Source organism: Salvia hispanica, chromosome 1, assembly GCF_023119035.1.
Source record: "Salvia hispanica cultivar TCC Black 2014 chromosome 1, UniMelb_Shisp_WGS_1.0, whole genome shotgun sequence".
In the NCBI taxonomy this organism is placed as follows: Eukaryota; Viridiplantae; Streptophyta; class Magnoliopsida; order Lamiales; family Lamiaceae; genus Salvia; species Salvia hispanica.
In genome coordinates, this window is record NC_062965.1 from 39,314,187 (window position 1) to 39,342,039 (window position 27,853).

The 27,853-nt window shown below is 39.5% G+C and overlaps 1 pseudogene; it reads left to right on the top strand.

Annotated features, from left to right (window-relative positions):
• LOC125196318 overlaps positions 1-17,540 on the top strand; it is a 66,806-nt pseudogene extending 49,266 nt beyond the window's left edge.
• Positions 17,541-27,853: the final 10,313 nt, after the last annotated feature.

Below are 27,853 nucleotides of genomic sequence, written 5' to 3' on the forward strand. Positions count from 1 at the left end.
CCTTAGTCCGTTTAAGTTACTTGAGTATGTTCTTTACGGCAGTCCAATGTCCTTGGCTAGGATTTGACTGATATCTCGTCACCATGCCAACAGCAAAGCAAATATCAGGCCTAGTACAAAGCATATTAGACATGAGACCACCAACTGCCGAGGCATATGGTATCCTTCTCATCTCTACTATCTCAGATGGTGTTTTAGGGCACATCTCTTGAGACAGATGGACGCCATGTCTAAAAGGTAAGAAACCTTTCTTGGCATCTTGCATGCAAAAGCGTCTAAGTACTGTGTTGATGTAGGGTTCTTGGGATAAGCACAACGTCCTCTTTTCACGATCCCTAAGGACCTTGATACCGAGAATGTGTCCCGCTTCTCCCATATCCTTCATCTCGAACTGGTTTGACAACAACGTTCGTACTGATGACAACCTCTTTTTGTTGTTTCCAATTAGAAGAATGTCATCTACATATAAAACTAAGAACACAACATTCCCCTTTTCAAATTTCTTATAGACATCGCTTTCATTCGGGCACTTTTTGAATCCACACTTATGAACAGTCTGATCGAAACACTAGTTCCATGATCTAGATGCTTGCTTAAGGCCATAAATAACCTTCTTAAGCTTCCAAACCATGTGCTCCTTGCCCTTTACTGCATAGCCTTCGGGTTGTTCCATGTAGATGGTCTCCTCAAGACTCCCGTTAGAAACGCAGTCTTGACGTCCATCTGCCATACATCCCAATCCATGTAGGCTGCTATATACAAAAGTATCCGGATCGATTTGAGCATGGCCACTGGGGAGAAGGTCTCATCGTAATCGACACCCTCCTTTTGGGTATACCCCTTGGCCACTAGTCTAGCTTTATAGACTTTAACTCGTCCATCGGGTCCACGTTTACGCTTGTATATCCACTTGCTCCCAATGGCAGTACAGCCTTCATGTAGTATAGACAAATCGTAGACGTCTTTGTCTACCATCGATTGTAGTTCTGAATCCATAGCTTCCACCCATTTGCTATGATCGGCATCTGCCTGCGCCTCTGCAAAATTCCAGGGATCCAACACATTGTCGTCCGAGGAGTAATCCATAGATTCCCCTAGACCAATATATCTATCGGGCTCGTGAGAGACCCACCCACTGCGACGCGGCACTACAACACTTGGTGTAGAAGTTGTAACTTCGGGAATTGTTTGACACTAGGTACTTGTTCTTGGTTAATGGAACTTGTGACAGAAGTTAGCTCATCAAGAGCCACTTCACTGTTGGGTTTATGATTCATTACATAGTCTTCCTCTAAGAATGTCGCATGAACACTCACAATGACTTTCTTATCTCGAAGACTAAAGAATTCATAAACTTCTGATCCTCTAGGGTACCCTATGAACACACAAACCTCCGTCCTTGATCCCAGCTTAGTTGGATCCTTTTCCAATACATGAGCCGAGCAACCCCAAATCTTGAGATGTGCTAGATTAGTCTTGCGCCCAGTCCACAACTCATAAGGAGTAGTAGGTACAGATTTTGACGGTAAGTTGTCCAAAATGTGACTCGCAGAAAGCAAGGCATGTCCCCGAAACGAAATAGGTAGCTGTGCAAAACTCACATCGACCGGAACATGTTTAACAAAGTCCTATTCCTTTATTCAGCCATGCCATTCTGCTGGGGCGTGCCCGACGCGGTGAACTGATATTCAATTCCTGCCACTGACAAGTAGTCCAAAAACTCTGCACTGAGGTACTCGCCTCCGCGATCAGATCGCAGGCTTTTGATACTCTTTCCATGATACGTCTCCACATAAGCCTTAAACTCTTTGAACTTATCAAAAGATTCAGACTTGTGGCGCATCAAATAGACGTATCCAATTTTTGAGAAGTCATCAATAAAGGTGATGAAGTATCGAAAACTGCCTCGTGCCTCAGTCGACATTGGTCCACATACATCAGTATGAACGAGCTCTAGCACTTCCTTGACCTTATTGCCCTTGGCCATAAAAGGCCTCTTGGTCATCTTGCCATCAAGGCATGATTCACACGTATGAAAAGGTTCCTTATCTAGACCCTTTAAAAGGTCTTGATCCACAAGAGAATGGATCCTCCTTTCATTCACATGACCAAGTCTTAGGTGCCATAAGTATATATCATTCATTGAACTAGAAGGTTCTTTTTTTTTTTCTTTGAAATTTTTGAGGTTGTATTGAGTTCAGATTTGCGATTAAACCATGTAAATGTGATTGTGTACAGATTGTTTTCCATGATACCACGACAGATATAAGAGCCATCTTTCTTAACAACGCAATTGTCATTAAAAGAAATCGAATATCCATCATAAACCAATTTAGAAACTGAAATTAAATTTATTCTAAAAGAAGGTATCAACAAAACATTCTTCAAAATCAAAAATCAATCACTACTAAAACACAAATAAACGTCTCCCACTGCCACGGCCGCCACTTTAGTAGCGTCGCCCAGCTGGACCTCGATCTCACTATCACATATCCGCCTTGTCACCTGCATTAAGTCAGGATCAAAACAAATGTGATCAGTAGCTCCAGTGTCAATAACCCAAGTATGAGTAGATGTCGAAGCCAAACATGACTCAACCACTAGAGCTTGGTACATACCTATACCCTTGCCCCTTTTAGGACAATCTGGCTTCCAATGCCCCTTCTCTCCACACTCGAAACACCTAGAAGACTTCTTACTAGTATTCTTCTTCTTCTTTCCCTTAGCACTCTTGGCCACACTAAAGTTTGTCGCCTTTTTCTTTCCTTATCTAGGCTTAGAGCCAGAAGAATTAGGTGCCATACTCAACATGGCCGCCTTAGCTTGAACCATAAGGTCCTCCGCCAACTGAAGCTCAGTCAACAACTCATCCAAGGTGTAGTCCCGCTTGTTCATCTCAAAATTGAGCTTGAACTGCTGGAAGCAAGGGGGGAGACTCTGAAGGATAATAGTAACTTGGGTCTCAGGATCAATCGTCCCTCCCAAAACCTCAATTTGATTGAGGTGGCTCATCATCTCGAGGACATGGTCCCGCACAGACGAGCCTTCCTTCATTGTCTTCGCCAAGATGCTCCAAAGGGCTTGAGATTTAGCCGCTCGATTCTGAGTACCAAAAAGATTCGTCAGATTTTGCATTATCTCGGCGGCAGTTTCCATGGCTCAGATGCTTGAGTACTGATGACATAGAAACCAACATATAGCACTTAGCCATCTTATTTGCCTTATGCCACCGCTTATGCGCATTCTGAATTCCCACCGCAGCGTTATCCGCCGGTACTAGAGGCGTGGAGTAGTAAGCATAAACTTGTACTCTTCAGCTGTGAGAACGATGTTCAAATTTTGTTTCCATTCTATGTAATTTTGGCCCTTGAGTTTGTTTTCTTTAAGTATTGAAGAGAGAGGATTGAACGACATTTTGACGATTTAATTGCACTGCAAAACAGAATATTTACTATTTGTCATAAATTTATGTAAGAAGTTTGATTAGATTAACCATAAAACTTTTCAAAATCTTACAACTGCAAAATTAAATTTTGTACCCTCCATAAGAGGTCAATATGCATTAAAATTTTATATATTACTGTTCACAACACCGATGAATAGTCCAGAGACCACATAATGGCATGGCCACCTAATGTTGCCTAAGCACGACCACCAGATTTAGCATTTCTACGACACACTCCCATAACAATGCTCATGTGCCGCTAACAAGATCAAGCTATCTCATAAATTTTGCATGAACTCCTGAATCTCGTAATTTCTTAGGATTATTATCCCCACATAATGGGTGGCGATAATATTGGAAATCACATTCTAGTTCACACTATCTATATGTGAGAAGTTCGCCTTTATGAACTTACTAATTTCTTAGGATTATTTGTCACCACATAATGCGTGGCGATAATATTAGAAATAAGCTTCCCAAATTGCAGACCAATCGATGGAGACCATATACAAACTTTAAGTTCATAATTATCGCTTAGATATTTTGATTATGGTTTTCCATAATTATCCTTAGCCTTAAGGAAGAAAAAGGCTTACTCAAATTCTGTTGGTATTTAATTGACTGGATAATTACATCTTTTATTATCTTTTATAATCTTACTTTTGGAAATTAATAATTCTAGAATTTAATTATTATTCGTGTCTGCTATAAAATATATCTAAAATAAATTAATTATTTAAATCTTAATAAGACACAAATAATTAAATTCATATTATTCCATGTTCAAGATTAGGAAGAGTATTATATTATTTAATGAATTCTTATATATCTATCCTAATTAGGATATCTAGATATATAATATTTAGGAAAACTATTTAATTATTCTCATCTATATCATCTAGGATTAAATATAAATATTTATTTCCATAGATATAGAAAATAATCAAAATATTCCTAAAATCTAAGGAAATCTTCCCAAAATATTTTATTTCCATTAAATAATATTATTTCAATGATATCTTTTAATAATGTAATTGAATAATCATTAAAATATTCCTTCATCGTTATCTCATCCCACGAGGTTCGCACGAACGATGAACGACGAACGAATTCCGACGAGTTTATCGTTGAAACTCTCACCGGCGCACACAGCAGCTCTCGGCGAGATTTCTCACGCCATAGCCATCGCGTCGGTCGACCGGGGGTCGTCCATCTCCGGTCAGCAGCGCGCCATCAGCGTCGCCGTTCTCGACCGACGAACGGCATCCAGCCACTTCTTCGACAACTCCTCGCTCCCACTACCTCACCCAACGTCGCGCTGCCCTTGGTGACCGGCTAGAGCGTCGTCGCTGGAGAGTTCTTCTGCTTAGGGTTTAGGGTTTCGTGGTGGAGGAGCCGCCGCTGCTCTCGGACGAGCAGCAGCTCTGCCGCCTTTCTCCCACCGCCGCCGACCGCCTGCAGTCTCCATCTCGGGGTCGCGGTCTTGGACCGGCGTCGCGATCGAGCCCTTGCTCGTCTGCGCGTCGCCACGTGTGCGACTACCACAGCTCCCACCTAATCTATGACCCTCTTTCGATCGCGCGTGGTGCGATTCGTCTCGGCGCAAGCGCCAACGAATCGCACGTCTCGTCCGTTCGAATAATTCAAGTTCCTGATTCGATAGTTTTTGAGTTCATCATGCATAAATAAATTTAAAAAATGCAAGAACATGCTTCGCAATCAATTAAAACATGCATACATGAATTTCGCAAAATTTAAATCCAAATAATCAGAGCTAAAACCTGGCTCTGATACCAATTGAAGGGGTTGGCAGCGGAAACGTACATAAATCGATCGATTACATAATAATCCTGATCTATTTAGCAGATTATTTAGATAAATTCTATTCGCGCAATTACCACATGTATCATGCTCATAACTTGAATTGATACACGTTTTAGCATAATTGAAATCCTAAAACATATTCCTACGGAGTTAGCCAATTTACCTTTCTGATTCTCCAAAGAATCGAAGATGACTCGCGCCTTTTCCATATGAAGATCTTGATTACTAGACCACGGATCTTCTGACTGGTTCCCGGACACTACGTTGATATCAGTGTGGGCTGATCTCACCAAAGTACAAGGACTCGAATAATGGAGGATAGAAAAACTGCTCACGGAGGGAGCTGAAGGACGAAAATTTCGTCCTCTTCTACTGCTAGAGGGGGACGAATTTTTAGTCTGTAAAATTGTGTGTATTCTGTCTCCTTTATTCTCCTATTTATATTAAGTCACATATTGGGACCCAGTCAGGGATCTATGGAAGGCTTTGGATATGGGCTCCCCTAATTAGCTTTTTCTCTAATTAAATTGAACTCACAATTTAATACAAGCTTATATTGGAATATTACGAACAACCACTACAGAAGTAATATTGCACTCCCCATCCTAATCTGAGATTACTAGTAATTAGGGTTTCCAATATTTATTATTATTTATTTCTCACGCTTAAGATAGAAACGTTCATTAATTAATTAGTGTCTGCTATGAACTTAATTAATTAACATATTTACTCCAAGAGTGGACTTAGCAAGAAACACTTGTTTATTTTTCATAGAGCTACGTTCTGAATAATAAAGTTCTCGTTTCGAGCTCCTCTTGTGAACGTTATAAAACGAGACTCAGCTCGCGCACGATTCAATATAATAGCAATCGTAGCACCTCTAGATATTAATCTACACTACCTAATATGCCATGATTCTTGGGATACGAAAAACTCGCACCTATTGGCAAGTCAAAGTAGTGCTCAATCAATATCGTATGCTCAATGCTAACGTACATTTATTAAGAAACAATAATTCACAAGACCTCGTCTTTCAGTAGATAGCATAAAGACTCGTCTTGCTATTAGATCCAATTCAATGCTATACCACACCAACATCATCTTATTTCGTTAAGGCTTTGAAATAATCGGACTGACATTGCAACCTTTCACGATAGGTAGTCTAAGCCCATCTAGGTTGTGAAATTCTTATTTTCTTTGTTCAGAACTGACCGTGTTACCTTACAGTGGACGACGACCACAACCGGTCTACTAAAACAAAGACTTAGACTTTATTACGTTGATTATACATTTAAAAATGCAATAAACATCCAATTAAATGTAAAATATAACAACATTACGACAAAATTAATCTGTTGCATTAATTGGAAAATAAACGATAGAGTTTTGCGGTATCCAATCACTCGAAATGTGATTTCTAGTATACAAACTCTAACACAGAAGACTTAGACTCATTTTGCTTAAACTATGTATTTAAATGGAAAACATATTTCAACATCTCATAAATACATAAGCAACCCATAAGCAAAACACATTGTAACAAAATATTCTTTCTCATTAAATGGTAAAAATGGATAGAAGAATTATTACATATACAAGCATTCGAAAATGCTTTCAGTATAATAAACTCTAACAAACTTAAATACGTTCTCTATATTATTCTCTCTCTTACTTTACTTTTTATCCATTTTAACTATATATGGAGGCTAGTTACTCTATCCGTTCCTTATTCAACAGTGGCATTCCATTTTTTTTCACTCCTTTTAGAAAATTAATAATAAATGCTCCCTCCATCCTCACATTTTGTCATTTCGATCTATCCCAAAATAAGAGTCACATTTCACTTTTACCATAAATGATAAATAAGTCTCACATTCTATTAACCCACTTCACTCACATTTTTTTTTCTTTTTTTTGATTAACACCTTCACGGTGGAGGGTTGAGTAGGTCCCTCATCCCATATATGTCATATAAAGAAAAGCAATACAAATACCATTCCCAAAAGTGGAAGGCCCAAAAAACAACGATTACATCCGACACAAAACATAAAAACTCAAAATCTAAAGCTAGGCATGCCTAGTTGATAGCACTCCCCTCATATCTCTCTAGTGAACTACTGTCCTTTCCCACCGAGGCCAGAAAATCTGCTACTTTGTCGCCTTCCCTCCGGATGTAAGAAACTTTCCATTTAATCTTCCTCAGCTCTAATCGGATCCTAGCCATAATATGTCTTACCCCTATTGGGCCCAACTGTCTTTTTCTCAATAGCTTGCACAACACCTCTGCATCAGATTCGAGCCACAATTTCTATCCATGCCTCTTAGCTAACATGATTCCTTCAAGCAACGCATCTAATTCAGCTTCTAAGCCTGAAAATGCCACAACTGGGCCAAAGAAGGCTTCCATAGATTCACCTAGATGGTTTCTCAAAATACCTCCCCCTCCGGCCCTTCCTGTTGCTCCCACAAAAGCACCATCCGTATTCAGTTTTAGCCAGGGCCAGTCGGGAGGTCTCCGCTGGACTCTTTCCACCCTTCTCGGTTTGCTTTGTCTAGTTTGACCCACCATAAAATCTACCTTCGGATCACACCCATTCCACTGATCTGGTCCAAGCTGCCCGGCTAGAACCATATTCCTCAGCATCCATTCGGTTCATTTACAAACATTCTCAACCTTGAAGGTCTTTTCGTGATGTGCACACTCGTTCCTCTCGGTCCAGATATACCAGAAGATCAAGCATGGGATTAAAATGCAGATATGATGTTTCTGTTTACTTACCGAGTGTCTGTGCCACCACTTTAACTGACCCTCTAGGCTGTATCCTTCTCTAGCAAAATCCTGGGCTTTAGGGAACCATTTGGCGAATTGGTTCCACACCCCAGTAGCTGCCTCACCATTCATAAATAGATTGAGTCTTGATTCCACTTTTGGGTTCAAACAACAGCGGCATTTAGATGCAAGTAAGACCTCTCTCCATTGAACTTTCTCATCCACAGGGATTCGGTTGGCTAACAGCCTCCAGAGAAAAACCGAGATCGCAGGCCTGATGTTTTTACCCCAAATGAAATCATATATTTCCAGCTTTTCCCCTTTGTGTCGTGTCAGTTCCCATGTCGATACCACTGTAGATTCACCATGAGGGGTCAAAATCCAGCGAGCAATGTCCTTCTCTGCTGGGTTAATTTGCACTCGCAAGATTTCCTCACTCACATTTCCTGGAACCCCCCATCCTCCAACAGCTCAACCTCCCATAACCTCCTCCATCCATCCGGAATCCGACCAGAAATCTTCCACTCTTACAAACTCTGGGACTCCAGATCGTGTGCTTAAGGATTTGATTGGGTGGTCCTTTAGCCAAGTGTCGTCCCATAAACTAATTTTACCATCCATCCATCTGATCAGACCTTGACATTTGATCCAAGATTTGAACATCTTTCTCCAAGTGGGGCTGAATCTGCTAGACCGATAAATGTTTAAAGCTCACGGAATCTCCACCATAGTTTATAGCTATATGCCTCCAACGTGTCCGCCATGCACCGTATGCCAAGGCCCCCTTCCGAGGTTGGTCTACAAACATCTTTCCATTTGATCCAGTGGGTTTTAGCCGTTGTGTTACATGAGCCCCAGATTTATTTGGCCAATACATGTTCCTTCATTCAGATCGTCCCTTTCGTTGGTTCTAGAACTTGAAATATGTGCACCGGGATTGCTTCAAGAACACTCTTGATCAGAGTGAGTCGGCCTCCGAAGGATAGATGTTTATGACACCAGTAGTAGATCCTCTGGGAGATGTTATCCCAGAGGAACATGAACAAGTTCATCTTCATTCGTCCTTGAAAAATGGGAATCCCCCGGTAGGTACAAGGCAAGCTGCCTTGCTGAAATCCTCCAAATGTAAAAATTGTTCTTTCCCTCATTAATTTTCTGCCCCGAGACTTCCATATAATGCTTGAGACAACCCATGACTTTCCGGATAGAAGCCCCTTTCTCTTGCGTGAAAATAATGATGTCATCCGCATATGCAAAATGTGAGACACCCATCGAATATCTAGCAATACAAAACCTCATATCCTTATTTCCAAGAATAAGTCGGTCCAAGGCTCTAGACAGATAATCAGCAGCCAGAATGAATAGAGAAGGGGAAAGAGGATCCCCTTGTCATAGACCTCGAGAGGATTTAAAGAAGCCTGTCGGCGCTCCATTTATCAGGTTCGAAAACCAACATGAGCTTATACACCTCTCAATCATTCCTAAACACTTGTCCAAGAACCCCATTTTTCTCAAGACTTTTAGAAGGAACGGCCACTGAATCCAGTTTAAGCGCCCAAGTTTGGCTAGGGGTTGCATTTCCAAAGTTCATGGAATATCTCCTTAGCCGGAAATACATTGTCACTTAGTAGGCGTCCTTTGACAAAACCACTTTGGTTCGGGACAATGAGGGAAGGGAGCAGAGGTGCCAATCTCATAGCCAAGAGCTTTGAGATAATTTTATTTGAAACATTCACAATCTTATCGGCCTGAATTCCGACCAATTGGTGGGGTTCTTCTTCTTTGGAATTAAGATAATCATGGTTGCTGCCACTCCTCTCGGCATTGGAGATCCTTGGAAGAAATCTAGGACTGCTTAAGTCACATCAGTACCCACCATATGGACCCGATGCAGTCTCCGCATTTATTTCAAACACCACTTTCTTTACTTCTTGTTCCGAGGGAAGACTTTCTAGAGCTTCTGTATTAAAATCTGGGGGTGGCGAAGTTAGGATATCCAGGTCCGATTCTTCTAGGTGGTCAATGTCAGAAGTCAACAATGCTTGAAAGAACATGACAGCCAAGACTCGAAGTTCTTCCTCCCCTAGATAATTTGACCTTCATCCTCCACAGAATGTATTCTAGACTTTGCTCTTTTTTATTTGACCCAACCCTTGAAGAATTTAATATTTCTCTCCCCCTCCACTGTCTACCGAATGGCCGCCTTTTGTTTCAAGTAGTCTTCCTCCATTCTCAACCTTAGAACAAGCTCAGCTGCCATTCTATTCATTTCTGACTTGTGCTTTGGCGATTTGTCATGTTCAAACTTCTTCAGCGCCTCTTGAGCCTCTATATCAGCTCGCTTAACCTTCTCAAAGACATTTCCAAACACTTTTTTGTTCTACCACTTCAAGCTTTTCTTCACACACCCAACTTCAATTGTAGGTTTAACATTCTCTGTTCCCATGTAGATTCCACCCAGCTTCTTTCAACCTAAATGAAGGCCTAATAGGAGGGCCTGGAAAATGGCATTGTATGAGCAGGGGACCATGGTCCAACATCACCCTTGGAAGTTTGGTGACTCTTGTTGCTGCAAACAAGTCTATCTAACCCTCTCCGATCAACACTCTATCCAACTTTTCAAGCGTGCTTCCTCTGGCCCACGTGAACTTAGCCCCATCTGTCTCAAGATCAAGAAGTTGGCAATCATTTATGGCATTTGCAAAATCAAGCATCTCCCTTGTTTTCTTTATTTTGGACCCCTGTCTTTATTCCTCCGATAAAAAGATATTGAAATCTCCCCCTACGAGCCATGGACAACCTTCCATTTATACAGCTAGCTCCCTGAGCTTATCCCACAGAGGCAACCTGCCTTCCCTACTACACTTCCCGTACACTACCGACAAGTGCCAAGGTACAGAGAGTATACCTGAGGAGATGCTAGCATGTAAAACTTGCTCCGATATATTCTAGTCTTCAACTTCCATCCCACATTCAGTAAATAGCCAAATGTGTCCATTGTCATTTGTTCCTTTGTAATGAAGCCCAAATATCCTGCTAAAGAAATCCAGATTTGGTTTAGTCAGTGGCTCAATGATAGCCATGATCGAGATTTTATGAGTTTTTATTAAATATTTGATGGTGCTCTGTGTACTTTTGTTAACTACACCCCGAGCATTCCATATTAGAATATTTGATACGCTCGGATTTTGCACTGTTTTAAGGCCATTATATGGTCCGTTTTTTATGTCAAAGTCACTCTACACGTCCATTAATTGCATATTTTGCATAAATGAGCCGAAAAAGGAGCCAAAACGCCAAGTTTGGGAATCTGGAGTCAGACGGCGACCGGCGACCGCCGCGGATGTGTGCGGCGACCGCCGGCGCCCGGCAAGCAGATCAATGCAGCAGTCCACCTCAGAAAAATGTGATTGGAAGAGAAGTCTCGTCCGGCGACCGCCAGAAGATGTGCGGCGGTCCGCCGCCGAGGGAACAGACTCTTTGGACTCCAACGCGGCGACCGCCGGCCAAGGTGCGGCGGCCCGCCGGAGAAAGGCGGCGAATCCGAGAAGCCCTAGATTGCGCCCAGTTTTACCATATTTTGGAGATTTTTTCATTCTACACCAAGGCATGGCTTTTCCCTAAATATAAGGCCTCAAGCTTCATCAAAAAAAGAGAACTTCTACTTGCAAAATACTTCATAGAGATCAAGACCTAGAGTACTTCACTGGTGCAAGGAGTTGGAGCAGGATTTCAAGAACATCAAGAACGACAAGGATTCAACCCACGAGTTTTATTTGCTTTAGTTTTATGTTCAATTTGTCTTCCCTTCAATCTATGTTTTTAGCTTATTCAATTATGTGTAACTAAACTCATAGGATTCTAGGGATGTGTTAGTAACGACTTTGGTTATACAAATTCCTTTTTCTATCTAATATCCGTTTTGTTTTTACTTTGTTTCTTCCCTAAGTAGTTTTGATGCTGCATGATTGAGTGACACAATCGTGCATGATTTAATATAACTTGCTTCATAACTGTGACAGAGTTCTAGCGAGTTAGATTCACTTAGTAGACACTACAGTTAGCTTCCCTAAAAAACGGCACTGTTAATTGAGAGTGAGGACTTTTCAAGTGTCTTAGGAGCTATTTGGAGTTACGTGTTAGGATTGACAACCCTAATCTTGTAATCAACATTTGTATCGCATGAGCATATGCTAGGTGACTCGTCCTTTCAAAGTATAAATTGTGCTAGGGTATTGTAGTTGGAATTTTGTATAACCATAACTGTGAACACACATCCCTGGGATTCCCTTATCTCTATCGTCTTTCTCTGTGTTTTATTCGCTTTTTAATTGGTCTATGATTTCTATTGTTTTTAGTTTTTCAAAAGTTTTCAAGACTCAATTGTTTTTCTAGATAGTATTTGAGTCTTAGTAGATGATAGACACTTTGTGTTCGTCTTCCCCGTGTTCGATATCCGGTACTAACTTTTAGCTATACTATATATACTCTGTATACTTGCAGGTTTATTTAGTGCTAATAAAAAGTGCATCATTTTTTTGGCGCCGTTGCCGGGGAAGACAATTCACTTTGGAGTAATATCTTCAAACGGATAATTTTGCTACTTTGGATTTTAATCGCTTTTATTTTAGTTCTTTTTCTTTTATTTTTGTTTTTATTTTATGATGGATTTTCCTGTAGGAATGGAGGATCTGTATGGCTACGAACAGCAGTGGGGGTTAAGCAATGAATACTATAACTCCGACCATGGGGGATCCTACTACGACCCAAATTGCTCTGAATTTTCCTATGATGCACTAGATTACTGCTCTGATAACTCGTCTGAATTATGTGCAGGTATGGAAGATCAACCCCGCTCTACTTGGGAGAATCTGCTGGAAATCTGCATTGCAGAAGTTTTCGAACATAGAAATGTGACGAACCAGCGGTTGGAAAATCTAGAAAGAAACACAACCACCTTGGAAAGAGGGTTGGCAACCCTAGTTGCTCAAGTTGAGATGCTGCAAATTAATCTTGGGATCATAGCCACGACCATAGGAAGCAGGCACACCCCAGGTACCCTTCCTAGCCTGCCAGAGGTTAATCCGAGAGGAGGATGCCACGCCGTACAGCTGCGCAGCGGAACTACATATCAACCGCCAGAGGTAGGAGATCTAGGAATGAGAAGAAGGGAGGCAGGGAAGCCGCTTGGGAATGCATCTGACGAGCAGTGCGGCGGTCCGCCGCACCCCAACACGGCGGTCCACCGCCTATACCTCAGCAGGTCGAGGAGAACTTAGGCTCGGCCACTGGCGGAAGCCCGGTGACCGCCACACCTCATCGCAGCAGCCCGCCGGCTGTACAGCAACAGCCAAACAGTCCCGCACAGAACAGTATTGATGTCCTGTATCCTCAACGGCTGCAGAGCAAGAAGCTTGATGCTCAGTTTGCCAAATTCTTGGAAGCAATGAGTAAAGTCCACATCAACATTCCACTAGTAGAAGCCCTGCAACAAATGCCCAATTACGCCAAATTTCTGAAAGATGTGGTGGCAAGAAAAAGGAAATGGGGAAATACGAGACAGTAGGCCTAACAGAGAATTGCAGTGCTATCATCCAAAAGGGATTACCCACTAAACACAAAGATCCAGGGAGTTTTACTTTATCTTGTGTTTTGGGGAATGATGTAAAGGGTAGGGCGTTATGTGATCTAGGCTCTAGCATTAACTTGATGCCTTTGTCTTTTTACAGGAAACTTGATGTTGACAACATCCGTCCCACCTCAATCACGCTGCAAATGGCAAATCGGAGCACAACAACACCAATGGGGATTGTAGAAGATGTCTTGGTAAGAGTTGGAGAATTTATTTTTCCAGCTGATTTTGTTGTTCTTGACATGCAGGAGGACAAGAAAGTTCCCTTGATACTTGGAAGATCGTTTTTAGCTACTGGAGGAGCCATGATAGATGTACAGAAGGGAGAGCTTACATTAAAGCTACATGATGTGAGCATTACATTCAACATCTACAACGCCCTGAAATTTCATGGAAAAGAAGGGGCAGAAGGCTACCAAGAATGCAGTGTCATCCAAGTCGTCAACGATTGTGTTGGAGAAGTGGAAGTCACTTATCACCAAAACCAGGACCCTCTTGAAACTTGTCTCAAAAATGCTTTTACTCCTAACACTGATTTATCTTCTTGTGATGCTAACGCATGTGCCATCATTACAGAATTGGAGGTGCTACTAGAAAGAATCCCCCAAATGGGGAATGCATTCTTACCATTACGCACTCCCGAAGAAGAGGCAGAAAGGAGAAGAACAGTGGGAAAGCCATGGGGACCGCCCAAAGTAGAGCTTAAACCTCTTCCCGACCATCTCAGGTACGCTTTCCTAGGGCCGGAAAATACTTACCCTGTTGTTGTATCCGCTGCATTAAGTGAGCAAGAGTGTGAGAAGCTTTTATGCATTTTGAACAAGTATAGGTCTGCCATAGGATGGTCTATTAGTGATCTAAAAGGAATTAGCCCTACCACATGCATGCATAGAATTTTACTTGAGGAAGGGCATAAACCTTGTGTGCAAAACCAACGTAGACTTAACCCTATCATACAAGATGTAGAGGTGATAAAGTTACTAGACGCAGGGATTATTTATGCAATATCTGATAGTGAGTGGGTAAGTCCTACGCAAGTAGTAGCTAAAAAGGGGGTATGACAGTAGTACCCAGCCAGGATGGAGAAATGATAGCCACTAGGGTAGCCACAGGATGGAGAGTATGCATTGATTATAGGATGTTAAATGCAGCCACTAGGAAAGATCATTTCCCTCTACCTTTTCTTGACCAAATGCTTGATAGACTAGGGGGATACGATTATTACTGTTTTCTTGATGGCTATTCTGGGTATAATCAAATTGCAATTGCCCCCGAAGACCAACATAAGTCTGCTTTTACATGTCCTTATGGTATTTATGCTTGTAGAAAAATGTCTTTTGGTTTGTGTAATGCCCCTACCACTTTCCAGAGATGTATGATGGCCATATTTCATGATTTGATTGAAAACGTGATGGAAATTTTTATGGATGATTTTTCTGTGTTTGGTAAATCTTATGATCATTGTCTTGACAATCTAGCTAAGGTTTTGCAGAGATGTGTAGAAACTAACCTTGTTCTTAATTGGGAGAAATGTCATTTTATGGTGAAAGAAGGTATAGTTCTAGGGCATAAAGTGTCTTCTGCAGGGATAGAGGTAGACAGGGCAAAGATTGCAGCCATCGAGAAACTCCCACCGCCATCCAATGAAAAGGGAGTAAGAAGTTTTCTAGGACATGCAGGCTTCTACCGAAGATTCATCAAGGATTTTTCTAAGATCTCTAAACCTCTTTGTAAATTACTCGAGAAGGATGTGAAATTTAATTTTACTTCCGATTGTTTGCAGGCTTTTGAGACTTGAAGAAAGCTCTAGTCAGCGCTCATATCCTTATTACGCCAGATTAGAGTCAACCATTTGAGATCATGTGCAACACAAGTAATATTGCAGTAGGCTCAGCTTTAGGGCAGAAGAGGGGAAAGATTTTTAGAGTCATATATTATGCTAGTAGAACTTTAGATTCTGCCCAAGCTAATTACACGACTACTGAAAGGGAGATGCTTGCTATTTTCTATTCCTTTGATAAATTTAGGGCCTATCTTGTTGGAACTAAGACTATTATTTACACTGACCATGCAGCTATTAGGCATTTGTTTGTAAAGAAGGATGCAAAACCAAGACTTATCCAATGGATCTTGCTACTCCAGGAGTTTGACGTGGAAATCAAGGACAGAAAAGGGTGTGAGAATTTGGTAGCAGACCAATTGTCAAGGTTGGAACACCCGGTGGAGGAAGAAGACTTGTCTCAAGAAATCAACGAGGACTTCCCAGATGAGCACCTGTTTTTCACTCAAACAATTTTTCCTTGGTACGCTGATATTGTCAATTATTTGGCGGCAAAGGTTCATCCTCCCGATCTTACTCCTTATCAGAAAAAGAAATTTTATAGAGATGTACGATCATACTTTTGGGATAAGCCCTATTTTTTCAAAAGATGTGCAGATACTATACTTAGGAGATGTGTCCCTCAAGAAGATTGGGTGGCTATAGTCGAAAGGTGCCATTCGTTCCCCACTGGAGGCCACTTTGGTGTGCAAAGAACCGCGATAAAAGTCTTGCAAAGTGGATTCTATTGGCCTACCATTTTTCGCGACTCCGCTAGTTTTGTTCTCCAATGCAATGAATGTCAACGGACGGGTGGAATTTCTAAGAAGAAGGAGATGCCGATGAATACCATCATTGAGGTAGAATTGTTTGATGTATGGGGGATAGATTTTATGGGACCGTTCCCGAAATCAGAAGAGTACCAATATATCTTACTTGCAGCAGAATATGTTTCTAGATGGGTGGAAGCAATTCCAACCAAAACTAATGATTCTAAAGTTGTCATTGCTTTTGTTAGAAAAAATATATTTTGCAGGTTTGGTATGCCCCGCGCCCTTATTAGTGATGGAGGATCTCACTTCAACAATAGATGGCTGGACAGCGTGTTGGACAAATATGGAGTCAAGCATAGAGTAACTTTTCCCTATCATCCTCAAGCAAATGGGCAAACTGAGTTAGCAAACAGGGAAATCAAGTCAGTCCTTCAAAGGACGGTGAGTGTGAATCGTAAAGATTTGGCACTCCGATTAAATGACGCATTGTGGGCATATCGTACCGCCTTTGGCCCCATAGGTATGTCACCTTATCAACTTGTGTTTGGTAAGTCTTGTCATTTGCCTCTTGAGATGGAATACAGGTCATATTGGGCGATCAAAAAGTTGAACCATAACTTTCGCAAAGCCGGTGAAGAAAGACCTATTTTTCTAAATGAGATGGACGAATTTAGGATGGAGGCTTATGACAGTTCATCAATTTATAAGGAACGAATGTAGGCATACCACGATCGTATGATCAGCCCGCGAGAGCTCACGCTGGGGGATGTAGTTCTGTTGCACAATTCGAGACTTTCTCTATCCCCGAAAAGTTGAGATCTAAATGGACCGGCCCGTACATGATCAAGAAGATATATGATAGTGGAACAGAGGAATTGCTAGCTCCGGATGGACAATTGTTTCAATCCAATGGCCACCGTGTGAAAAAGTATTACAGTTCGGACAAGATAGTGGAGGAGGAGGTTGATCTAGAGGAACCACCCAAGGAGTAAAGAAGGAGGTAACGTCAAGCTAATGACTATAAAAGAGCGCTTGTTGGGAGGCAACCCAACCTTGTTTTTGAAGATTTTTGTTTTAAGTTAAGTATTTTTGGTTTTAGTTTAATTTTGTGCATTGAATTTTTTTTTGCAGGCTCTGACTTCTACGCGGCGATCGCCGCATGTGCTGCGGCGGTCCGCCACCTGCTCCCTGGAACATTCTGTTGTCGCGCGGTGACCGCCGGACATGCTGCGGCGGGCCGCCGCCTGGGCGTATTTTTCCAGCGCGATTTTTCCTAAGTTTCTCAACTTTCGTCCGGTCAAGCCTCGACACAAGAATTTTCAAGGTTCGTTTTTTTTTCAGTAGTTCACTCACGTCCCTACCAACTCTGCAAACTTATTTTACACTTTGTTGTAAATAAGTTTGGGGGGATGAAGTGGTGGACCGTGAGTTTAGGTTTTTGTTTTAAAGTTTTTGTTTTAAAGTTTTTGTTTTTGTTTTTCAAAATCCCGTAGGAGAATTTTGTGTTCTAAAAAAATGTTTTCTTGAATCCATGTCGTGAACTTAACATGAAGAACTTAGAAACACGCATGCTTAGGGACACACTTTAGATTGAGATGCCGATGATATTACATTCCATCTATGTTTAAGTGTGGCTTAACGTTTTGATTTGATGGTTTGGTAAAAAGGTGCATAATTAGTGAATTATTTGTTCGCCTTGAATCATGCTTATACCTTGTGAGGATTTGAGCCAAAAATTTATTCTTGTGTGATTTATCTGCATGCATGTATATGTTTCTAGAACTTGCTCCTAGCCTAGCCTAACTTTACATAGTGTTTAAGTTGATTTAGGAGGATGATTGACCATCTTTTCTTAGCCTACTTTTATCAAAAAACCATGACCCTCTAAAAAATTTTATTTTCAAATTTTTTTCCTTCGGAGCCAAGTTTGAGCCTTTAAGCCTATTCTTTGGAAGCCAAAATAATGGGGGCAATTCCTTGGGTTAGTTAGTTTTTGCTATCTTATTTTGTAAAGGAATTGGAGAGATAAGGAGGAAAGTATAAAAAGTAGTGTGCTTAATATAAAGAAAGTACAAGTTGTGAAATTGAGAAAAATTCCAAATATGTGCTTGATCTTAGAAAAAAAAAAGAAAGGATGTGTAAGAAAGAAAAAGAAAAAGAAAAAAAAAAGAGAAAAAATGTGTGAAAGGTTGTGAAAAGTAAAGAAAATCAAAGGATTGGAAAGTGAGTTGGAGGAGATAAATGAAGTGTTAAAAGTGCCTTGGGTTTAGAAAAGTGGAGTTATCTTTACTCTACTTGGGATATTTTTATTTTTAGTCACTTTTTAGCCAAATATTCCACACCTACCAAAGAGCCTACATTATAACCAAAGATAAAGACCTTTCGGACTTTTGAAGCTTAATCACATTTAGTAGAGGAGGGAGTAGACTTTGAGCAAGCCTATGGTAAACTTTGCATGATGTATGATTTGAGTGCTTATGTACACATTATCCTTATACACTTTGAGAGTGAGAGAACACTTCCCATCTTTGGAAGTTTGCCACGTGCGAGGGCTTGAATTCAAGGTGTTCCACGAGTTAGTAATGAAAGTGCACTAATAAGCCTTGCTTGATTTGATTGTGTTAATACATGTTTAAACTGTTCTTCCATCTTTTGAGGCAATTATGACATATAGTCCTTGTACATTCCGTGCGTCTATTCTTGTATCTTTATTGTTTTGTTCGAGGACAAACAAAAATGTAAGATTGGGGGAGTTGATACGCTCGGATTTTGCACTGTTTTAAGGCTATTATTTGGTCCATTTTTTATGTCAAAGTCACTCTACATGTCCATTATTTGCATATTTTGTCTATTTTGGTATTTTGACGTGTTTTGTGAGAAATGTGCATAAATGAGCCGAAAAAGGGAGCCAAAACGCCAGGTTTGGGAATCTGGAGTCAGACGGCGATCGGCGACCCCGCGGATGTGTGCGGCGACCGCCGCGCCCGGCGGGCAGATCAATGCAGCGGTCCGCCTCGGAAAAATGTTCTTGGAAGAGAAGTCTCGTCCGGCGACCGCCGGAAGATGTGCGGCGGTCCGCCTCCGAGGGAACAGACTCTCTGGACTCCAACGCGGCGACCGCCGGCCAAGGTGCGGTGGCCCGCCGGAGAAAGGCGGCGAATCCGAGAAGCCATAGATTTGCGCCCAATTTTACCATATTTTGGAGATTTTTTCCTTCTACACCAAGGCATGGCTTTTCCCTTAATATAAGGCCTCAAGCTTCATCAAAAAAAGAGAACTTCTACTTGCAAAATACTTCATAGAGATCAAGACCTAGAGTACTTCATTGGTGCAAGGAGTTGGAGAAGGATTTCAAGAACATCAAGAACGACAAGGATTCAACCCACGAGTTTTATTTGCTTTAGTTTTATGTTCAATTTTTAGCTTATTCAATTATGTGTAACTAAACTCATAGGATTCTAGGGATGTGTTAGTAACGATTTTGGTTATACAAATTCCTTTTTCTATCTAATATCCGTTTTGTTTTTACTTTGTTTCTTCCCTAAGTAGTTTTGATGCTGCATGATTGAGTGACACAATCGTGTATGATTTAATATAACTTGCTTCATAACTGTGACAGAGTTCTAGCGAGTTAGATTCACTTAGTAGACACTACAGTTAGCTTCCCTTAAAACGGCACTGTTAATTGAGAGTGGGGACTTTTCAAGGGTCTTAGGAGCTTTTTGGAGTTACGTGTTAGGATTGACAACCCTAATCTTGTAATCAACATTTGTATCGCATGAGCATAAGCTAGGTGACTTGTCCTTTCAAAGTATAAACTGTGTTAGGGTATTGTAGTTGGAATTTTGTATAACCATAACTGTGAACACACATCCCTGGGATTCCCTTATCTCTATCGTCTTTCTCTGTGTTTTATTCGCTTTTTAGTTGGTCTATGCTTTCTATTGTTTTTAGTTTTTCAAAAGTTTTCAAAACTCAATTGTTTTTCCAAATAGTATTTGAGTCTTAGTAGAAGGTAGAGGATAGACACTTTGTGTTCGTCTTCCCCGTGTTCGATATCCGGTACTAACCTTTAGCTATACTATATATACTCTGTATACTTGCAGGTTTATTTAGTGATAATAAAAAGTGCATCAATATTGAAAGACATATCAAACCAGTTGGGTGTCTCCCGAGGTCTCAAACCTCCCCTTCTTAGCCGAACCTTCTATCATCACAGGGAGAGGAGCTATGTCTTCAGCCTCCCTTTTCTCCAACAGCTTCCCATCTTCAAGACTCTCCAAATCCTCCTGTTCATCCTCCGGATCCCAATCTTTCTCATCTTCATATATTTCATTATCAAAATCACCAATTGGCAGCCTTTTAAAGAACTTTGGGTTAGCGAGAGAGTTTTGAGAGAACCCCCAGATTCCACCATAGTCCCCTTTTGAGAATGATGCTCCTGGTCTTCATACACCTCATATATATACACCCCGTACCTCCCACCATACATCCCCTGGAGTGACCTTCTATCCCCTCTTCCTCGGTCAAAAGAATAGGATCTTCCCAGTCCCCTGCCCGGCTCCCCACCCCTGACACCTCCAGACCTCCCCCTCCTACTCCAGTAAGTTTGAAAGCCTTCCTCATCCATCTCCACAGCCAAGAAACTTGATGGGGTTTGGTGCCCCGTGCACAGCGGAAGACTTGTACAAAACAAATAAATCAGACACGGATTTATTTGACTGATTATGCGATTAATCAATTCACATGTTAAACAGATAATTGCATGCTAGAACGCAAATAATTCATGCTTAGAAAATATGAATCCTAAACATGATTTCTACTAGTTTACCGATTTTGATTCTCCAAAGAATCGACGATTGCTTGCACCTTCTCCACGATGATCTTCAATACTAGACCACAGATCTTCTGACTGGTTCTCGAACTGTGTCTCGATATCAGGGTGGGTTGATCTTATCAAAATACTAGGACTCGAATAAAAGAAGATAGAAATATCTCACGGAGGAGAGCTGAAGAATTTTCGACCTCCTCTAAAACATAGAGAGGGGGACGAAAATTTCATCTAATAATAATTGTGATTCTGTCTCTCCTTTATTCTCCTATTTATATTAAGTTCATATTGGGCCCAGACAGGGATCTATGGAAGGTTTTGGATATGGGCTCCCCCAATTAGCTTTTTACTAATTAAATTGAACCCACAATTTAATAGAAGCTTATATTGGAATATTACGAGCAGCAACTACAGAAGTAATATTGCACTCCCCATCCAAATCTGAAATTACAAGTAATCCGGGTTTCCATTATTTATATTATTTATTTCCCGGACTTAAGATATAAATGTCCAATAATTAATTAAGTCTGCTATGGACTTAATTAATTAACATCTTATTAATTCCAAGAGTGGACTTAACAAGAAACACTTATTTATTATTCATAGAGTGATAAAACTCCAACTGGCCAGTTTTTCTGAATAATAAAACCTTGTTCGAGCTCCTTTTGAGGACATTATCAAACGAGACTCACCTCGCACACGATTCAACATAATAGCAATCCTAGCACCACCAAATATTAATCACCACTACCCAATATATCAGGATTATTGGGTTGCGAAAAACTCGCACCATTTAATAAGTCAAAGTAGTGCATAATCAATACCGTATGCTCAATGCTAACGTATGTAGATTAAGAAATAGTTATTTATCAAGACCTAGTCTTTCAGTAGATAGCATAAAGACACGTCTTGCTGTTAGATCCATTTAGTGCTATACCACACCAACGTCATCTTATCTAAGTAAGGCTTAGAAATAATCGGACTGACATTGCAACCTTTCATGATAGGTAGTCTAAGCCTATCTGGGTTGTGAAATTCTTCTTTTTCTTTTTCAATGCATTGCATAGAACCGACTGTGTTACCTTAAAGTGGACGACGCCCACAACCAGTCTACAAAGCAAAAGACTTAGACTTTGTTTTCTTCTTATACATTTAAATGTTTATAAAACATCTTATAAATGCACAAGCAAACACAATGTAATAATATACTGATTCTATTCGTGCGAAACTGCTCGAATAATACTGAATCGGGTTAAAAGTGGATTATAGAGTTTTATGTATACAAGCAAGATTCTATTCGAGCGAAACTTGCTCGAAACATGCTTTTCAGTATACCAAACCTAACAATCTCCCACTTATACTCAAAACATGCTTTCGAGTATACCCACTGCCAAAAACTCTCCCACTTATACACAAAGGCATTTTATGTGAAAAATCTGCTTGGTTGTTCTCTGATCATATCTTTTCCACCATAATGTCTTTGTTGCGTACTTGATCTTTAATTAATTTCATCTCTCTATATGATTGCTTAGCTTTAATAGCTCGTGTGTCCCTTGAGTTAGCCTTCACTAGAGTCATACTCCAAATGTAATACTCATAGGCATACTCAAACTTACGATTAAAGCTATTAGGAAGATACTCCTAAGGTAAACACATATTCAGATGATGACTTACTCGATCACTGATTAGTCATAAAACTAACTCAGTGTAACCCCAAGGACATTACATGAATGACTGGTAAACTAGAATATAGCAAATAGTCTTTCTCAAGCACTATGGTATACTCTTTTCCTCAATCAAAGTCATTTGCCATGGTTAATATGATATACGCTTTTCATGCATAAGCACAACTAATATCAAACTTAGTACAAATTATAGCATTCATGAGACAACTATCTCCGAAACTAGTCTCATAATTCTTCTCATAATTCTTGATCTCACTAAACATCAAACGACACTTGACTAGAGACAAGACAATTCCATCTTGAAAGGTATAAACCTTTTCATGGAATTTCTATGCTAAAATGTTCCAAGCAATGTGTAGATATAGGATTCCTAAGAGAATCTCAACATTCATTCTAGCAATCTTAAAAGGACTTAGATGCTCAGAATATAATTAGTTTCTCTTAAATCCTTTATCTTAAACTGGGTAGACAACCAGTTTCCTACGCCAGATGCTAATCTTAGTTGTTTGCAACTTTTGTAGATTTCATCATCGTAGAGTACTAATAATACCATATTTAATGCACTTTCAACTTCTTTGTGCTTACAGCACTGCTATGGGCAAAAGTCAAATTCCAAATATTTGACAATTTTGATAAAACACATATGCTCTGATTTAGATGTTTGCCTAAGACCACGAAGGTCTATATTAGCTTCCAATCATGTGTTTCTTGCCCTTCATTACATATCCATTAGAATGTTCTAGTAGATGATTTTCTCAAGACTTCTATTCATTGAAGGCTGTCTTGACAATCATAATACATAAATTAATAGACAATATGATCGAATAAATCCTGGCACAATGATAACGAGAAGAAAATTCTCCTTGGGCATAACCCATTGTCATTGTCTAGCCATTTGAGATCCACATTTACACTTGCAAAGATACTTGCTCCCACTGACTGACACAGCCTATTGGTAGTATTGCAAGTTTTGTAAAATATGTTGTCTATCTTAGATTGTAATATGGAATCTATCACCTTTTCAAAGATGATTATCCAAATTAACCAATACTACATTATAGTTAAAGGGATTATTTTCAAGTTAATCTAAGACTGAGTCTTACGACACTCTTAGACCCATGAACTTGTTGTGTTCCAGTGGAACGCTCCCACTACGACATGGTTTTTACAATCTTAGGTACTGAAGTTGATTTTATTAGGGCAAAAGTTTCTAATGGTATGACTTCTTGGTAATGTGGAAAATCTGATATCTCTCTCTTTATTTTGAGAGTTATCACGCTGTTAGGCTTGTAGTTCATCTCTTGATCTTCATACAAGAATTATATATTTGAAGATTACAAAACTTATAACCTTACATCATTTGGGACAAACCTTAAAACATGCCTCAGTACACAACTCCAATTTCTTGGACACTTTTCCAACACGTGTTGGAACAATATTACACCTTGAGATGTGCTAGACTAGAGACGCTCTAGTCCACAACTCGTGTTTTGTAGAAGGTACTGATGTTGGTAGTTTCTTTAATGTTTATCCCATCAATGATAAGATTTTAATGAGTACAACTCATCACTTAATCAAACTTGTCTTAGAAAGACTTCGATTCCTTCTTATATAACTATCCCATTCATTAGATGAATGCTTGGATTTGTTAATGGAGATTAGACTCCCACTACTGATCATAACCCTTTGCTCGTCTCCTTATGGTGTAAACCATTGAGACTTGCTAGTCTTTCTATGTTGCACTTCTATAAGTATTCTGAATCTCTTGAAAAATCAAATGATTCTAACTCATAGTGCATCAAACAGACTTTCTCAACTCTCAAGCTATTTAACGAAATGTAAAAATCTTGATAGTCTAGATCAGTTCGAACAATTGCTAAGTATTTTCTTAGCCTTAAGATTAAGAGCCATAAACACTTTATCATTCAATGATTAAGAAGTTGATGTGTTGTTGAATACTCAACCTTGTCGCACTTATATTATTTTAATACTATAATGCCTTAAGCATCAACCATAAAACAACAGTTGAGCATTAATAGCTCCCACTGCAACAAAAACATAACTGGATCAAAATCTCTTACTTAGAAGTTGCATTGTCTTGTAAGTCATTGTCCTTCTATAAAATAGGTCAATCCAACTCACAGAGCATCTTTTCTCGCTTTAAACAAACTTTGATGGCAATTCAGGCTCTCCCATTTCCATATCTAGTCTTTTGTTGAAATGAACTAGGACTTAAGAAAAATGCAGCCTTTATGAATTCGTCATCTATCATGTTACTTTCCTCTAACAGTAATATAACGACTATTAGTCTGAAGATTTTCTACTTTTTAGTTAAACCTTCTTGTAGTCATTTCTTATTACTTTAGGCGATGACTTGTGTGTCAGAAACTATTTGAGTGATCAAAAGATCCTCAAAACATTCTGTCACTCTAGGATATTCCAATCGAATCATCTTGATAGATTCTATTTATATCCATCTTTCATCGTCATTAACCAAGACTTGTCGAGCTACTTAAAGGAAAATAGCTTGACTTTATTCCTCAAAGAGCTTGTCAAGTACATGCATTATGCATTCTCGAACATTCTTCGTGGAATTATGTCAAGGAAATGGAGGACATGAATCATTGAGTATAAATTCCAAGCTTTTAGCGATAAGAATCTTATCCATTTTCGTTTCCGGTCTACATAATTTAGGCATTCGAGTTTACTTTCTTTAAAGATCGCAGACAAATATTAAATGACATAATGAAGATAAGGCAAATAAACTTATTATCACATACTCATGCTCAATACATAATCGCAAATAACCACAAAACAATTATGTATCTTGCAACTGTAAAAATTAAAATTTTGTACCCTCAAGCAGAGGTCAATACGCATTAAAATTTTAGCAATTTTACTGGTCACAACACCGACGAATAGTCCAAAGACCGCAGCACGGCATGGCCGCCAAATGTTGCCTAAGCACGACCATCAGATTTAGCATTACAGAATCTTGTTTCTACAATACACTGCCATAACTATGCTCATGTGCTAATAACAAAACCAAGCTATCTCATAAATTTTGTTTGAACTTCTGAAACTTGTAATTTCTAAGGATTATTGTCCCCACAACATGGGTGGCGATAATATTAGAAACTACTTTCTTAGGGATTATGAACTTGCTATTTCTTAGGATTATTGTCCCCACAGCATGGGTGGCGATTATATTAGAAACTAGCTTCATAAATTTGCAAACCAACCGATGGAGACCGTATACAACGCACTTGTTGTAATCATCACTTAGATATATTTATATGGTTTTTGCATAATTATCACATAAGCAGATAAAGCAGATAATCCACTTAAATTAGATAAACACCAAATAAACAAATAAATCCATTTAATGCATGGCATTTAAACACACATGATAATTATCAAAAATTATTTAATCTAGTCAAGGGAGAATCAATTAAATAATTAAGTTTTATCGTGGATAATGGTTATCCAAATTCATTTAGGATTTATCAAGATAGTGTTGACTATCTAAATCCATTTAGGATTATTCTAGATTTTATTTCGATAAAATCAAATCCTACAATTCAAGATAACGTTGATCTAGGATTATCATTATTTAAATCGTACTAGGATATTACTAGATAGAAACAATTCCATCATAATCCATAAGATAAAAATAAAATCCTATCAACCAAGATTTATACAAATCTTAATTCTATTTAGAATAGACATCTAGAATATATCAAATATTACTTAGGAGTTCTTAGATAAATAAATTCATCTAAATCCAATTAAATAAGAATTTTCTTATATATATCTTTATCCTAATCTATCTAGGATATAAATCCAAAATATAAGGATAACTTGGATTAATGCTTATTTTAATCCATCTAGGATTTGTCTTAATAGAATTAAATCTATTCAAATCCATAGGATAAAAATAAATTAATATTAATATTAATCCTAATCCATCTAGAATTTTTTAGGAGTAATCAATATAAATCCATAGAATTAGATAATATTATATTATAATTATTCAAATCTATCCAAGAATTTATCTAGGAACAAATCCATATAAATTTATAAGATAAGAATAAAATATTATATTATCACTATCCAAATCTATCTAGAATTTATCTATGAATAAATTCATATAAACTCATAGGATGAGAATCAAATAATATTATCATTATCTAAATCCAACTAGGATTTATCTAGTAATAAATCCATACAAATCCATAGGAAATAGATAAAAATTAGATTGTCATTTTCCAAATATAACTAGGATTCATCTAGGAATAAAATCCATATAAATCCATTAAATAAGGAAAGAATCTAATTAATCCATGATTTAATTCATAATTAAATCTCATATAATATATAAAAAATCACAAAAGATATATTCAAATCTTATTTCTAAATTAATCTTGAATTATTTCCAAAATTGAATCCAAGGATTTGGAAATCCTAATCAAATTTGGAAAGCGAAGTCTCGGGACAAGACGTTGTGACGTCGCGTGGGAAAAACCCCAACCCCAACGCTGCACTCCAGCCGCCTCACGGAGGCTGCCAGTGCTCCTGCGTCGACTTCGCCGCTGCTTCTTCCTTTCCGGCGCTGCTGCGTTTCTGCTCGCTGATCGCCTGCCCGGCGTCGCAGCTTGCTGCCAGCACCCAGTCAAGACAGCCCCAACCTGAGGGCCTGGGCATCCTTCTCTCCGTCGGACTCCCACTGCTCCGCAGCCGCTGCTGCTACCCAGAACTCCGCTGCCGTCGCGCTTGCAGATCGCCGCCGCAATCGTGCAGCTGCGTCGCTGCTCTCGCTGCAGCAGCTGGATCATGTCAAGGCTGCGAGCCCGCCGAACGGATGCGGTTATACCCGCGAATCCAATTTCAATTTACGTGTAATATTATGTATCACAAATTATTTGGTCAAACCACCCATTAGGTAATGATTACAAATCTTGAGAATTAATTCTCATAAACACATCTACACGTAAAAGAGACGCCAGGGATTCACGCCGCAATTAAGAGATATGCAATCATTAACTTTGATTCCACAATTAGAGAATTAAATTCC